This window comes from Rhinopithecus roxellana, chromosome 11 (assembly GCF_007565055.1).
Source record: "Rhinopithecus roxellana isolate Shanxi Qingling chromosome 11, ASM756505v1, whole genome shotgun sequence".
Taxonomy (NCBI): domain Eukaryota; kingdom Metazoa; phylum Chordata; class Mammalia; order Primates; family Cercopithecidae; genus Rhinopithecus; species Rhinopithecus roxellana.
The window spans coordinates 68,183,747-68,200,793 of NC_044559.1; positions in this window are offsets into that span (position 1 = coordinate 68,183,747).

Below are 17,047 nucleotides of genomic sequence, written 5' to 3' on the forward strand. Positions count from 1 at the left end.
AATACATAGATGTGCATATACGTCTATGTATATCATTGTACATGTGTATGTGAAGATACACATTTGAATCAGTTTATTTAATTCATAATTAACTAAGTTTTAATCTCCTAGAGTGAGACTCTTTTGACTTTATGAAGGTGAAATATGAAATGAAGGTACCTATCTATATTCTCATTAAATTATTATTTTTCTCTGAAAATACAAAAAAGGAAATAGGGATTCTAAAGTATTTATTTTTCATTTGTTTGTTTCATTTGTTTGTTGAAAGACATGTGAGTTGAAGAGGTTTATATGTTTTACCATAAGATGAAGATGAATAGATTTTCAAATATGGCATTTTAACAAGAAGTGTTAAGCTCCATTGATCTTATATGATTCCCTTTATTTAGACTTTAACTTTTGAAAACAAAATCCTAAGATGTTGGAGTAGTACTACTAATATGAGTAATATTTTATTGTATAAATATGAAGTATTGCATGACATTTCAGTTAGCTATTGTGTAAAAAAACAACAGAAAATTTTACTGAGACTCAGCAATAATTATTTATTTAGCTCAGGTGTGTCTCTGCATCATCTCCAGAACAGCAAATCTAACTTTGGTCCAGCTGGCATGGCTCTGTTGGGATACCTTGACTCCACATGTAATTCAGCCTCCAGTTGGGTCTAGCAGGCAGCATAGATATGTTGTACCCATGATGATAGCAACAGAATAAGTGCAACAGCAGGTGCACAGTGTTGTACCCACTAATATACGAACATATCTTTAGCTTTGATCATTTCAGCAATTTGATTCAAAGCTTGCTTCTTCAACCAATTATTTGTTATATTGATTTCCATTTGTGTAATGTTTATTACTTTTCTTACCTTGAATATTTATTACTATTCTATGGCCTTATGTAAGTCATTTTATATTTTGTTAATGTCTAATGGCATTTAAATTTTATGAAGTATTAAACAAGATTTTTTTTTTGAGACAGAGTTTTGCCTTGTCACCCAGGCTAGAGTGCAGTGGCATGATCTCAGCTCACTGCAACTTCTGCCTCCTGGGTTCAAGAGATTCTCCTGCCTCAGACTCCCTAGTAGCTGGGATTGCAAGTGCCCTCCACCATGCCCAGCTAATTTTTTTATTTTTAGTAAAGACAGGGTTTCATCACGTTGGCCAGGCTGATCTCAAATTCTTGACTTTAGGTGATCCGCCCACCTCGGCCTCCCAAAGTGCTGGGATTACAGGTGTCAGCCACTGTGCCGGGTCTAAACCAGATTCTTTAAAAATAACCAATAATCTTTAGTTTAGAAAACTGATCATTTCCTGTTTGATTAAAACAACTTTACTTTAGAATATGGAAGCTTAGTCAAGGGAGAAGAATACACTTAATTCAACGTGAACAAACATTAGCTGGGGATTTCATGAGGCATTACCGGAAAAATAAAACTATCAAATTTCTCAGTTGTTCATTTTAATGTTCCTCAATTCCAATGAAAGGAGCTATATTTTTATGTCTAAGTTACATTTCTCATGTCACAATAACTGAAATAGTAATTAACAATTATTGAATAATATCGAACATTCCAAATACTATGTTAAGCAATCGGTATGCAATGTCTTATTAATTCTTTATAACAAGTCTACTCAGTAGGTATTATTTTTATCTTTAGATACATAGAAAGGTTGCCAAAGTGACAAAGCTGATAGGTGACAGAATCAGGCTATAAATCAAGGCAGCAGATTCTTTTGAGAACTCGTGCTGTAAACAATATGCCTAAATCTATTTTTAGAATTTTAGGAAAATGATTTTATTTTTATATAATTATTTGATTTTAATTCATGACTGAAGAAAATCTGAACATTACAAAAGTATGTAGATGAAAAAGGGAAAATGTCTTTCATCTTACCCCAGTTATGATCTACATTAAGAAATAACTACTTTCAATGTGATTTTATTTTACATTATTTTCTATATTTTCACCTACAAACAAGTATTTGTATATATTCATATAGAAATGATTCATTTCCAGTTTTTTATTCAAAATAAAGATGATTTAATAAACATCTTATACATTCTCCTTCATAAATAAATAACTCATGTGTGTGTGTTGGGGTGGGGGATACATACATACAGGATACATATCTCGAAGTGAGAAGTGAATTTATTAGTTAATAGGATGCAGAGATGACTACCTACTTAACATTCATTCTCCTCTTGTTTCTTGCTTCCAGAATTCCAGTTGTTTTGGAAGTGATAATGTAGCCATCTTAAAAAATAAATACAATTCTAATTCAACATGTAAGTAGATTAGAAGTTGTAACTCCATCATCCCAACAAGAAGAAAAGCAAAATAAACTAAAAATCAACAAATCTTCTTAATCCATCAAAGAACTGAGTTCATAGGGCAAATTGTCACCCTGAAAACCAGAGAGAAATGTGAATACAAACAAACAGATTTCTGGAAACAGAAGCATCCACTGGAGTCTGGTAGAAATCCATAAAGGATAACAAACATGGAGTAGCTTTAGAAATCAAAGCTCCTGAGGGCCCAGCCTTAGTGGAACCTTCACACTTGCATGGGTTTCACCTCAGGGAGTCCTACCAGTTCTTAAAATGAAGAACAGGAAAAAATCATCTTGTGCTTCATGTAGGGTAAAGGGGAAAGAAATTTTGAAAGAAGTAAAAAATAATCTACAAAATCCTGCCCCTAGAAAACTATTTCATCAGTGTCTAACCACTTGGGTTTTAACAGATTCTAACCAACCCAGGGGAAGAGTAATTATCCAGCAGAAAAACACTAAGGATATAGTTGAACAGCACAGTCAACTGGATTTAATTGGCATGGATAGAATATTGCCTCTAAAAACACCAAAATACATATTTTTCTCATGCTCATATGCTATACTCACCAAGATTGTTAACATTCTGTAACATAGAGCACACTTTAACTTTTTAAAGGAATAGAAATCATAGAAAGTAGAATTAAACCACATAGAACTAAACAAGAAATCAATAACAGAAAGAAAGACGGGAAATCTTAAGAAAATTTTGAAGTTAAGCAACACATTTCTAAATAACACATTGATCAAATAGTTTCAAAACAAACTGATTCTAAAGTTTATACAAAAGGCAAAAGACTAGAAAAGTCAACACAATATTGAAGAAGATAGAAGTATGAGAACTGACACTACGTGAACTCAAGACATCATATAAAGCTTCATTAATCAAGACAGTGTGATGTGGATGAAAGACAAATAGATGTATGAAACAAAATAGAGACCAAAGAACTAGACTCCTACAAATACAATTATGCATTGCTTATTGACAAGGATACATATATACTGAGAAATGCATCATTAGGCGATTTTGCTGTTGTGCAAACATCATAGTATATACCCACACAAACCTAGATTCTATAGTTGAATACACACCCAGATTATATGGTATCCTCTATTGTTCCTAAGCTACAAATCTGTACATATTACTCTACTGAATACTGCTGGCAATTGTAAAACAGTGGTAGGTATTTGTGTATCTAAACACATTGAAGAGATACAAGAAAAATATGATACAAAAGGTAAAACATGAAGCATCTTTATAGGGCACTTACCATGAATGGAGCTTGCAGAACTAGAAGTTTGTCTGGATGAGTCAGTGTTGAGTGGTGGGTAAATGTGAAGCCCTAGACATTACTGCACATTATTTTAGAATTTATAAACACTGTGCACTTAGGCTGCACTAAATTTATTAACAGTTTTTCTGTCTTCAATAATAAATTAAGTGTAGCTTACTCTGTCTTTTTACTTTATAAACTGCCATGTATTTTTTTTTAATTTTTTGACTCTTTTGACATAATGCAATTTAAAACATGAACATATTGTACAGACACACAAGAATATTTTCTCCATGTATATCCTTATTATATAAGCCTTTTTCCATTTTAAATTTTTAAAAATATTTTTCACTTTTTTTGTTAAAAACGAAACACAAATATACATTAGCTTAGGCCTACACAGGGTGAAGACTGTCAATATCGTTGGCTTTCGCCTTCAGTCTTGTCCTACTGGAAGGGGCAATAAAATGTATGGAGCTGTCATGTCCTGTGATAACAATGCCTTCTTCTGGAATACTACCTGAAGGACGTGCCTGAGGCCACTTTATAGTCAATATGTTTTTATGAGTAGAAGGGGCAAACTCTAAAATAGCAATAAAGTATATATTATAGTATTTCAAATTATATACCATAGTAGGATATGTTTATTATTATTATCAAGTATTATGTACTGTATACAATTATATGTGCTATGCTTTTATATGCCTGGCAACACAGTAGATTTGTTCATATAATTATCATCACAAACAGGTGAGTAATGCCTTCTGTTAAGACATTGTAATGGTTACAACATCATCAACAATAGGAATTTGTCACTCCATTATAATCTTAGGCGGCCATCATTGTATATTCCATGTGTTATTCACCAAAACGTTATGTAGCACATGACTGTATAGAGTGATCTTTGGTAGAAGAGCAAAGGTGATTCAATGGAAAAGGATAGTATTTTCAACAAATGGTGCTGGAATAACTGGGCATCCACATGCAATAATTTGCTGTATATTTTCAAAAAGCTAGAAGAGAAGATTTTGAATGTTCCCAACATAAAAAAGTGCTAAATGTTTAGGGTGATTGATATGTTAATTATCTTGATTAGATCATTACACATATATAGTATCAAAATATTCTGTGTCCTATAAATATGTGCCGTTATTATGCTGGCTAAAAATAATATATATTATACAATTATCTTACATTTTTCACAAAAAATTCAAATCACAGACCTAATATAAAATGTAAACCTATAAATTTCCTTGCAGATAGGAGTTCTAGATGACCTTGAATTTGGCAATGACTTTTAGATACAATACCATAAGTATAAGAAAAAAACAAATTAGACTTCTTTCCATTGAAAAACAATCTATTAAAGACATTCTTCAGAGAATGATATGGCAAACTGCAGACTTGAAAAAATAGTTGCAAAACACATATCTGTTAAAGTACTGACACCTAAAACTCATAACTCCAAACCTTATTGCGTCAGTCTGATTATGAGAAAAACATCAAAGAAATCCCAATATAGGGACATTATACAAAACATCTGTTCACTACCCTGAAAACTGTCAAGGTCATAAAATAAGAAAAGTCTGAGAAACTGTCAAAACAAAAAGAGTGTAAAAAGACCAGATGATTAAATGTAATGTTATATTCTAGATCAAATCTTACAGAAAAAAAATGCATTAGGTTAAAACTAAAAAAAAATTAAGTTAATAAAATTATAAAATTAATAAAATTTTATTAATTAATAAAGTTAATAGTATGTAATGCAACAACATTAAGAAAGTTAATAATAGTCAATAATAATTGACCCTTATTTTCTCTTTAATCATAACATATATCATACTAATGTAAGATGTTAATAATTGAGGAAACTGGGTATGGAGTATGTGGGAACTCTCTTTACTACCTTCATAAGTTTTCTATAAGACCAAAATTTTTTTAAATTTAGAAGTTTATTGAAAAACTCAACTATATAAAATATGCATGGATATTTAGCTATATATGTTGATTTTATTTAAAAGTTATTGATTGAAAGATGTTTAATAAATAGTGCTGGGAATACTGGCTAGCCATATGTAGAAAGCTGAAAATGGATTCCTTCCTTACACCTTATACAAAAATTAATTCAAGATGGATTAGAGACTTAAATGTTAGACTTAAAACCATAAAAACCCTAGAAGAAAACCTAGGCAATACCATTCAGGTCATAGGCATGGGCAAGGGCTTCATGTATAAAACACCAAAAGCAATGGCAACAAAAGCCAAAATTGACAAATGGGATCTGATTAAACTAAAGAGCTTCTGCACAGCAGAAGAAACTACCATCAGAGTGAACAGGTAACCTACAGAATGGGGGAACATTTTTGCAATCTACTCATCTGACAAAATATCCAGAATCTACAAAGAACTCAAATTTATAAGAGAAAAACAACCCCATCAAAAAGTGGGCAAAGGATATGAACAGACACTTCTCAAAAGGAGACATTTAGGTAGCCAACAGACAAATGAAAAAATGCTCATCATCAGAGAAATGCAAATCAAAACCACAATGAGATACCATCTCACACCAGTTAGAATAGCGATCATTAAAAACTCAGGAAACAGCAGGTGCTGGAGAGGATGTGGAGAAATAGGAAAACTTTCACACTGTTGGTGGGACCGTAAACTAGTTCAACCATTGTGGAAGACAGTGTGGTGATTCCTCAAGGATCTAGAACTAGAAATACCATTTGACCCAGCCATCCCATTACTGGGGATTATAAATCCCAAAGGATTACAAATCATGCTGCTATAAAGACACATGCACACGTATGTTTATTGCAGCACTATTCACAATAGCAAAGACTTGGAATCAACCCAAATGTCCATCAATGACATACTGGATTAAGAAAATGTGGCACATATACACCATGGAATACTATGCAGCTATAAAAAAGGATGAGTTCATGTCCTTTGTAGGGACATGGATGCAGCTGGAAACCATCATTCTCAGCAAACTATCGCAAGAACAGAAAACCAAACACTACATGTTTTCACTCATAGGTGGGAATTGAACAAAGAGAACACTTGGACACAGGAAGGGGAACAGCACACAACAGGGCCTGTTGTGGAGTGGGTGTAGGGGGGAGGGATAGCATTAGGAGATATACCTAATGTAAATGATGAGTTAATGGGTGCAACACACCAACATGACACTTGTATACATATGTAACAAACCCGCACGTTGTGCACATGTACCCTAGAACTTAAAGTATAATAAAAAATAAAAAGAAAGATGCTATCACTTGTAAAGTGTATCCTATTTTTGAAATATGAGAAAAGTTTTCCATTACTTCTTGACTCATTTTCAATTACTTCTTGACTCTTTTCCGTTGTCCTTACAATAAACTCTGGTACCTTCAATTTAGATTAGAAGGCCTTATGTCTATGAGCATCCAACATTATCTGTCAACAAGACCCTTCTTGATTTCCTCCCCCAGGCCAACCTTTATATTTCACACTTGTCCTCCTAATTCCTCTTATTTTCTGCTCTACTTTCATCTGTTCCACAAACTGTTATATTTTATATTCTTTCAGAGAACAAGGCATTCATACTAAATGTTTTTTTTTTTTCCCCTTTGAAAATGTTTGCAGCAACTTCACTTAGCACACATCCATACAGAACTTAATTAAAATGTCATTTAATCAGAATGTTCTTTTCTTACATTTGTCTGCCAGGCAAGATAAGATCACCTCATCAATTGCCCCCATAGCACTCTCTGCCTCTCCTTTCTTCATATAGTACAAATTGTAATTTCTTGATAACATTCTGGTTACACTGGGACCAACATACTCCATATGGCAGAAGCAACCTTTATGTCTCTTTCTCTCTCTCTCTCCCTCTTTTAGTGACCCTGTTCCTAGAGTCTAGAGCAGATCTAACATAGAGTAAGTGATGAATAAAGATTTTTCTTGAACCAATAAATTAACAAATACAGTAATCCACTGGAAGAATGTGTCATATGAAAAAGACTGACAATATTCACTTCCAGGTGTTAACTTGGAAGATGTCACCAATGAAGATAGGAGTTAACTAGAGTGAGCGTATATATCCCAAACTGAGTTATTCATTCAAATCTATGAAGAACTGTTCTGGTAAGAACTCATTTGTAATGATAAGTAAAAGTAGTCCTCTCACATATGTGTTGACATTTTAATTTTTTTAAATTTTCACATGTTATTGGGGAATAGGTGGTGTTTGCTTACATGAATAAGTTCTTTAATGGTGATTTGTTAGATTTTGGTGCATCCATCACCCAAGCAGTATACACGGCATTCAATTTGTAGTTTTTTATCCCTCACCCAGTTCCCATCCTTTCCCCCTGAGTCCCCAAAGTCCACTGGGTCATTCTTATGCTGTTGCATCCTCACATTTATGAAATCTGTTAAAAGCTTTCAATTATTCTTTAATTGTGTCATGAAGCTATGAATTTCCTTTAAATGAAGCTATAAATACTGCAGTGATACATCTTATGAATTAACAAAAATTATGTCAAGTAAATACTTTACTTGGAAATATTAGAGGGAATAACATAAACTTATTATGAATATTACATCAATTCAGACAATGTAACTGATTTTATATTACTCAAATCTAGAGTATGTGAAGTAATCTAAAAGAGTTACATATCACCATCGAAAAATAAAATTCTTCAAAATTAAAAAATGTTTTAAAATATTTTGAACAAAACAACCTAAATAAATCTCAGCATCTTCAAACACCTTTCTCATATATAAAAACAGAAACTGAAGGTATGTTATTGTTCTTCCCATCCTGGAATTTCACCATTAAGACTATTTCATAATTTAACTACCTTGGAGAGGAAATCTTCTTCATTTCCCCCCCAATATTTAGTGAGTACCTCTCAAAACAAGCTAAATAATATAGAATATGTGAAAATGTATCTGACAATCTCTTGCCCAGTAAACTTAGAGACTGTTAGGACTTCTAAGACATTTTATGAATGAATACACTTTACCTAATCAAAATTACAATAGGAAAAGTAAAAAGTTTCTCTAGCAAATTAGAGAGGAATTATTTGTATTTGTGGACAAGAGACAGGTTATAGAAAACACTGGAAGCAAGAATAATGGTTAGTTTATGCTAAATCCTAAGCAGATATAATGACATTACATGGATGAAAATGGAGTAGTTAACAAAGTTTGTAAAAGAGAATGGAGTCAAGGAAGAGAAGAGTATGAGCAACAAGACAAATATATTAGCTATCCATGTAGACATAACCATACATATACTTAGAAAGAGATGTGGAGATACATACATACATTATTTTTTGATGTTTTAGGTCACTTACTATATCCAGATATTGTATATATTTAAATCTTTAACAATAACATGAACCAAATGTGATAATTTATATGCTAAGTTTCTGTGCTATTTCTTCCTCATACACAGTGAATGTTCATCTATCTATGTAGTCTTTACCAGGCTTCCCTTAGGAAATACATTGCTGATGGTATTATATGAGATAAAAACTTCAGCAGACCAGTTAAAACTCATGAATTAATACCTAAAACTTTATGACTTGCCTCTAAATCACTCTGCTGACGTTTTGCATCAGACTTTAAATTTTCATCCTATAAAAGTGATCATAAAATGTACATTAAATGGAATTTTGACCTGTGTCTAAAATATTTTATTTCATGGTGTACTGGAAATGGAATGAAATCAACACTGGTAAGATGTCAAAGGAATTTTGGGATGTAGGATTATTTAGCCAGGGATGTAGCTTTTGGGAAGCTAAAAGCCCTGGAGCAACTTCCTGGATAAACTATGTAAGGTTTATTCTGAGGCAATGTAAGAAATAAGGACATAGTTCCCTTAATCTCTAGGAATGCAGTAAAGTGGTCTCTCTGTCTTGTGGATTCTACTTAACCCTTTAAAATCAATGTTTTCATCTCAATCACTACAAGCTCTTCCTACTCTACACATCCACATCCATATTAGGGTTTATTAAAATCATTTTCATTATTTCAGGCACTTGACAACAAAAAATAAGGCGATAGATTTATTCTCACCTCTTTATTCATTATTACATGAAATCCTATTGTAGACAGCAAAAAGGAAAGACTGAACTCTGCACATTTCTTGAGATTTAGAAGATAACAGAGAAAATCTCAAAAACATTCCATCCTGTAATCCTAATCTATACGAATTTACCATTGTACGAAAACAGGTGTTAATATTCACTAAATTCTCATAATTTTATGAATAAAAATGATTGTATTACTAGAGTTTCTGATAACTTTTCAAAAATATCTTTTAAAATATGTGTCACTTAATACTTGGAAAAGTTGCACTTTTTCTTTTTAGATACACAAACATGTAGTTAAAATTTAGTTATTGTTTAGAAAAAATGCAATGTTACCAGTGCTTATTAAAGTTCTTATGTTATTTATGGTCAGTAAGTACTGGATTTCTTAATTTTTGTCATAAATTTTTGTAATGCATTACAGATATTTTAGCTTCACCATATTGGTTAAACCTATATAATAATGAGTGGTAGGTTTACAATAAAACTGTGTTATTTCTTTTTCTAATGTTTCAGACATGTATGCATTGAAATTCAAGTGAATCATCTTGCTAAACAAGCTGTAAACATTATTCCTAATTTCTTTTTGTCAATGTGAATTTAATAATATATTGATATATTTTTATATTAATTAGATACTGTGAAGGCTGTTAGATACTGCTGAACATATATGATGGCAAAAGGGATTTTTAAAAATGTTGTAATTATTCAGTATCTTGACTGTGGAGCTATGTACAAGAACCTAAACAAAAATAAAATTTATGAAGCTTAAATCACACACACACACACACACACACCAACATAAGTAAAACTGAGGAAATCTGAATACTGAATTTACCTACTGATAGGTAATCTGATCATAGTATTTATATCATATATGAAAGAGCATTATGACACAAACACATTATTTCCCACACACAAACACATATTTACATACACAAATATACTAACATACACACAAATGAAGACACTAAAGAAAGAAATCTTAGAAAGGATTGATATTTATAATTATAATCATTTTGATTTCAAATGTTTTGGCAAATATATGTACAAGTGTTTTTAAAGAACTCTTAATAAAATGAGTCCAATACATAAAACCAAATTTCAGAGATCAGTAGGAAATAATACAACTGTGAGAATTCAAATCATACCTATTGTCCAACTAAGTTTCTAAGCCTCTTCAGCATTGCTCTCAAATCCCCCTTATTTTCTTTAAAGGGTATTGTAAATCCCACCGTATTAAGCTGGTAACATATAGTTCAATCAATTGCTTTAGCCAACTATTCAATTAAATGTACAAAACATATTGAACACATAAAAACCAAAACCATTATGTTTTCTAACGTGAAGAATTCAGGAAATTCAAAAAGAGATTAATATGTGTTAAAGGATACTGTAGATTACATTGATTTATAATTGATTAAATGTCCAAAGAGTCTTGCCCAATGTATTAAAATTTGTACTGAATCTTTGGCTAGTGAACACCCTGTTTTTAATTCAGGCCTATCATAATTTTTTAAAACTAACTTTAGGACAACTTTTATGTTATGTTGATCAACTTTAGAAATAACCCAGAAATAGGGTGATTCTAAATATGTTGAATGTTTAGAAAATATGTAGTTAAACTTAACATGTGAACAAAATCACATCCAGAGAACATTAACAGTAATATAAAGTCTTCAATTTAAGTTAAACATGAGATTGTATAAATAGAAGTTGGAGAAACACGGTTAAAGAAATGTTTGAATTTAAGAATTTGGATAAATTTACTGCCATCAAATCTCAACGAAGGTTGGTCTAGATGAGGAAAACAGTTTCTATAGCCAGGGTATTCACTGATAATCTTGCTGTATTTTATTTCTGCTGAACTTTCTGATGCTTGGACACTAACTGAAGGAATATATTCAATTTTAGATCCCGAGAATTAAAAGAGGTATTCACAATATTATTATTATTATTGTTATTATTATTATTATTATTATTTTTCTTTTTGAGACAGAGCCTCGCTCTGTCGCCCAGGCTGGAGTGCAGTTTCCAGATCTCAGCTCACTGCAAGCTCCGCCTCCCGGATTCACGCCATTCTCCTGCCTCAGCCTCCGGAGTAGCTGGGACTACAGGCGCCGCCACCAGGCCCGGCTAATTTTTTATATTTTTTTAGTAGAGATGGGGTTTCACCGTGTTAGCCAGGACGGTCTCGATCTCATGACCTCGTGATCCGTCCGTCTCGGCCTCCCAAAGTGCTGGGATTACAGGCTTGAGCCACCGCGCCCGGCCGGTATTCACAAATTATAACATGTAAACAACAATGTGGTCAGAATGATGACTATGTAGTCAGTATTCAAATTCATCTTATTTGAAGACCAGTGGAAAGGACTGGAGTTGGTGAGTCCAACTGGAAGGGCCCAGGGGAAACTAGAATAGACAGTTTAAAATGTATGGCATGCTTCTTGCAAAAAGATAAATTAGACATAATTGAAAGCAGGGTTGTACAGTATATTCTAGTGATTATGGAAAAGTTCTATATCTGTACTATCCAATATGAGAGGCACAAGTCACATGTGGTTATTTAGGGCTTCCAATTTGGCTGCTGTGACCAAGAAACCTGTATCTTTATATTCCCAAAAGATCTACTATAGTTGAGGTTTAAATTAAATAAGAAAAGCAAAACCAATTTATTAAACAATAAAATTATATACACATGTAGATTTTTACCATTAAAGTTTATATAAAATATTATTGATATTTTAGCTTTGATGAACTTGACTAGTACACAGTGTGCATACATTTTCTTATTTAATTATTTCAAATAGAGATTCATTGCAAATTGTAATTATTTCTTTAGACTCTCAATATTAAATAATTTTTAAAATATCACTTAGAGTAACATCCAAAAAATAAAATAAAATATCAAGAAATAAATTTATCCAGTGAGTCGAAAGATCTATAATACTAAAAATTTCAGAAAATTGATGCAAGAAATTGAAAAAGATAAAAATAAATGAAATAATATCTCATGTTCTTAGATTGGAAGAATTAACATTGTTAAAATGTCCATACTACCCAAAGCAATGTACAGATTTAATTCAATCTCTAGCAAAATATCAATGGCATTTCTCACAGAAATTGAAAAAAAATCCTACAATTTTTGTGAAACCTTAAAGACTTCAAAGAGCGAAAACAATTGTGGGAAAGAGAAACAAATTTGGTGGCATAGAACTTCCAGATTTAAAATTGTATTTTAAAGTTACATTCATCAAAACAGTATGGTACTTACATAAAAACAGAAACATAGACCAGTGGAATAGAATAGAGAGCCTAGAAAGAAATTAAAATGTATACAGTCAACTAATTTTTGACACTTTAAGATAATACGATGGGAACATGATAGTCTCTTTAATAAATGGCACCTGTAAAACTGAATTTCCACAGGCAGAAGAATGAAATTGGACCCTTTATTATACTGGTCACAAACATCAATTTAAAACAGATAAAAGGCCTAAATATAAGACCAGAAATTATAACACTTCTGAAAGAAAACACAGAGGAAAAGCTCCTGGACAATGGCCTTGGCAATGATTTTTTGGATATTACAACAAAACAAAAGGGCCGGAACAGCAAAAGTACATGAATGGTACAACATCAAGCTAAAAAGCTTCTGCGTAGCAAAGAAAATAATTAGCAAAATGAAATGGCAGCATAAGGTTGGAAACATATTTGCAAACCATATACCTGATAGGGAATTTATGTCCAAAATGTACACAGAACTCGTGGAACTCAATACTAGAAATACGAACAACATGATTATAAAATGAATAAAAGACCTGAATAGATATTTCTTCAAAGAAGACTTTAAAATGGGTGACAGGTATATGAAAAGCCGTTCAACGTCATTCATCATCTAGGAAATGCAAAGCAAAACCACTATGAGATAACAACCTCACATCTGTTAGGATGCCTATTATCAAAAAGTCAAAAGATAAATGATGGCAAGGGTGTGAAGAAGAGAGAATGAGAGAACTCTTGTGTACTGTTGGCAAGAAGTAGATTGGTACAACTATTATGGAAAATAGTGTGGAGGTTTCCAAAGTAATTAAAAGTAGATCTACCATAGACACAGTAATCCCTTTTCTGAAAATACACCCTAAATAAATGAAATCACCACCTAGTAAACATCTATACTTCCATATTGATTGTGTCATTATTTACAATAGTCAAGGTAGAGATACAACACAAATGTTCAATCAAAAACAAACTGATAAACTGTGGTGCTGGTATATTTGCATTCTATTTATCAATGTAGTCACAAAGTCCTGCCTAGGTTCAAGGAGGAGGAAAATATTCTCTACCACTTGACGATGAGTGGCAAGGTTGTGAAAGAGCATTTGAGACTGGAAACATTGCTGTACCCTTTTTTAGAAAACATGATCTGTCACAACAATAAAATGAGACAGAACTATAGATAAAATAGAGATGTATTAGGTTGGTGCAACCTACTTAATACATTAGGTTTTTACTTTTAATAATGAAAATCACAATTACTTTTGCATCAACCTAATAGGAAACCAAAGAAAATGCTAAAATACAATGTCATTAAGTTTGAAAACTAAGATGAAGTAGATAATTTTCTATAATTTTACCAAAATTGATTTAACATATAAAACACAGAGTAAACCAGTAACCATTAAATAAATTAAATCTGAAATCAAAATTTTCCCTTTGAGAAATACTGAGCCAGAATTTTGTGTTATTGTTTTACACTTTAGCATAAATATGATTTTTATTTAGATTTTTTTCTTTGAAAAACACAGAGAAAAATATAAAAAGAAACTAAAAATTACCTATAATACCGTCATTTATTGAGGTACTCATAATAAAATCGAAAACCCTACTGAGCTACATTTACTCACCAAATCCCATCCCTTAGAAGAACCACCATGAACACTGTGAATCACTGACTTACCTTCTTCCAAAGTTCCTATTAGCTTATCTTTGAAATCATCAAGTTTGTCAGTTTTTTTCTGCTACTAACAATTTTGTTCTCTTGGATGAGAGTCATAGGTGTCAGATGATTTGAGATAATAAAATTAAAATTGTAACATTACATAGTAAGTGTAATATTACATGTTAAGTGCATGATCCCCAAAACTGTGTTTCTATCAGCCAGAATCTTATAGTTAATTTGTACCAAACTTTCAAAAGATAGGTAATCCCTACTTTACTCAAGTGAATTCAGAGGACAGAAAAAAATTACTCAATCCTTTCAAAAGGCTACTCTAACCTCTATATCAAAGACAAAAATAACTACACCATACGATAAAATTACTGACAATAATTAATAAAATATTATCAAATTGAATTTTGTGGGATTTAGCCTTGGAATCCAAGGATGGTATTGAAAAAAATGCCACCATGGTTGAGATATCAATAAAAAAGAAAAGAAAAAGAGAAAACTGTGATAAATTATATGTAATAAAATATTATTCCCTAAAAACGAGTAAGATTTTGACACTTACTACAACATGGTTGGCCTGATGAATATTATGCTAAGTGAAATAAGCCAGACACAGAAAAAAATATATTACATGATCTCACTTATATGTGGAATCTAAAAAAAAGTTAAATATACAGAGAAAACAGAACAATGGTTGGGGAGGGATGGAAATGGAGAGATGTAGGTCAGAGGATACAAAGTAGCAGATATATAGGAAGAACAAGTTTGGTGCTCTAATATATAACATGATAACTTTAGGTAATAAAATTGTACTGTGTAAGGGACTTATGCTAAAAGAATAGGTTTTAGCTGCTCTATCCACAAAAGCAAAAACAAAATGAGTAACTCTGAGGGGATGGATATGTTAATTAGCTTCACTCTATTAACCTTCTTACTGCCCATATGTATCCCATAACATCATGTTGTATACCTTAAATATACACAATAAAATTTATTGAAAAAAAACCTTATGATTTTTCTCAAACAGCCAAGAAAGAGTAATTTATACACACTCGATTATAATATTGTTTATTAGTATTATTGGTTTTAAATTTGGTAACTGAGCTGTGATAATTATGGACTAATCAAAGGATCTTCTTTAGTGATCAGGCCTAGTACCAAAGAGTTTACATATTTTAATGGTTACTGATTAAGACATACACTTGTGTGTATGGTGAAAATTCAAAATTATGACTTTAGATTTTTTTGGTCACTGTGCCTTTTTGGTCTTGTATGAATACACAGTATAGCTATTGGTATATAATCTAAAAAATCCATCTCATACCTCAATATCAATGTCACACACACACAAACACACATCATGCAAATAGCAGAGATTTATTTATTGAACATTTCAGGTGTTCTCACATTGGAATAAATTAGCATCTTTAGGAGGAAATATGGGTTTCAATGGTATTTTATAATATTTAAACACTGTCAAAAGAGTCAAGTCTCTCTATTTTTAAAAGACTCAAATCTCACTTAAATTTTGAACTGATGAGAATCAAGAATAAATATGTACTCTTATTCCTCCATATACGTACCCTGCACCGCCTCTGCACAAAACTCCCAATTCAGACGTTGCAAACAACCAGTTGTTGAACTTAATACAATGAGGAAATGTGCACAAATTTACATTAAATGCTATGCTATATGTGAGTAGAGGAGTGTCAAGAAGGATATGAACAAGAAATCAGTTGCCATTCGCCAGAAAGTAGACCTTAAGTCAATGCACCTAAAACCTTTAGTCTGGTTTCCATGCAACTGATATGTAAAGAAGAGGGAATAGGAAGAGAGCACAATGTTTCTACTGAAACTGTGGGCTCACGAATATTACAGATTAAGTCCAACTTCTCTTTTCTCCTCAGAGACAGACTTAACAGAGAGTCAGCAGAGGTATTCAAAAGAGCTGAAGTTTCTACTTCAGCCCCGCAAAATCTGCAAAATCTATACAATGAACTGCTTCTTTTGTGTTGTATTTGAATGCCACCTCAAAAATTCCTTTGTGACTTTGATCCCATTAGAATCCGTGTTTATTTTCTTGAAATAAAGTAATTAAAATTTACATCAAATGGAATATCAGAATATTATTAATTTCACTGAATCAATCAACAAATTGATAATTTAATTTATTCCAATGTTACATGTCCTAGAGAAATTTTTAAAGGTCAAACTTACCACATTATAGATGATATCTATGATACCTAGTAAGAATAAGAGACATGTTTAAAGATCACTAGAGCTCAGGTTTTTAGATGTTTACTCTTGCAATATTTCTTTTTTTTAATTATTATTATACTTTAAGTTCTGGGGTGCATGTGCACAACTTGCAGGTTTGTTACATAGGTTTATGGGTGCAGCAAATCA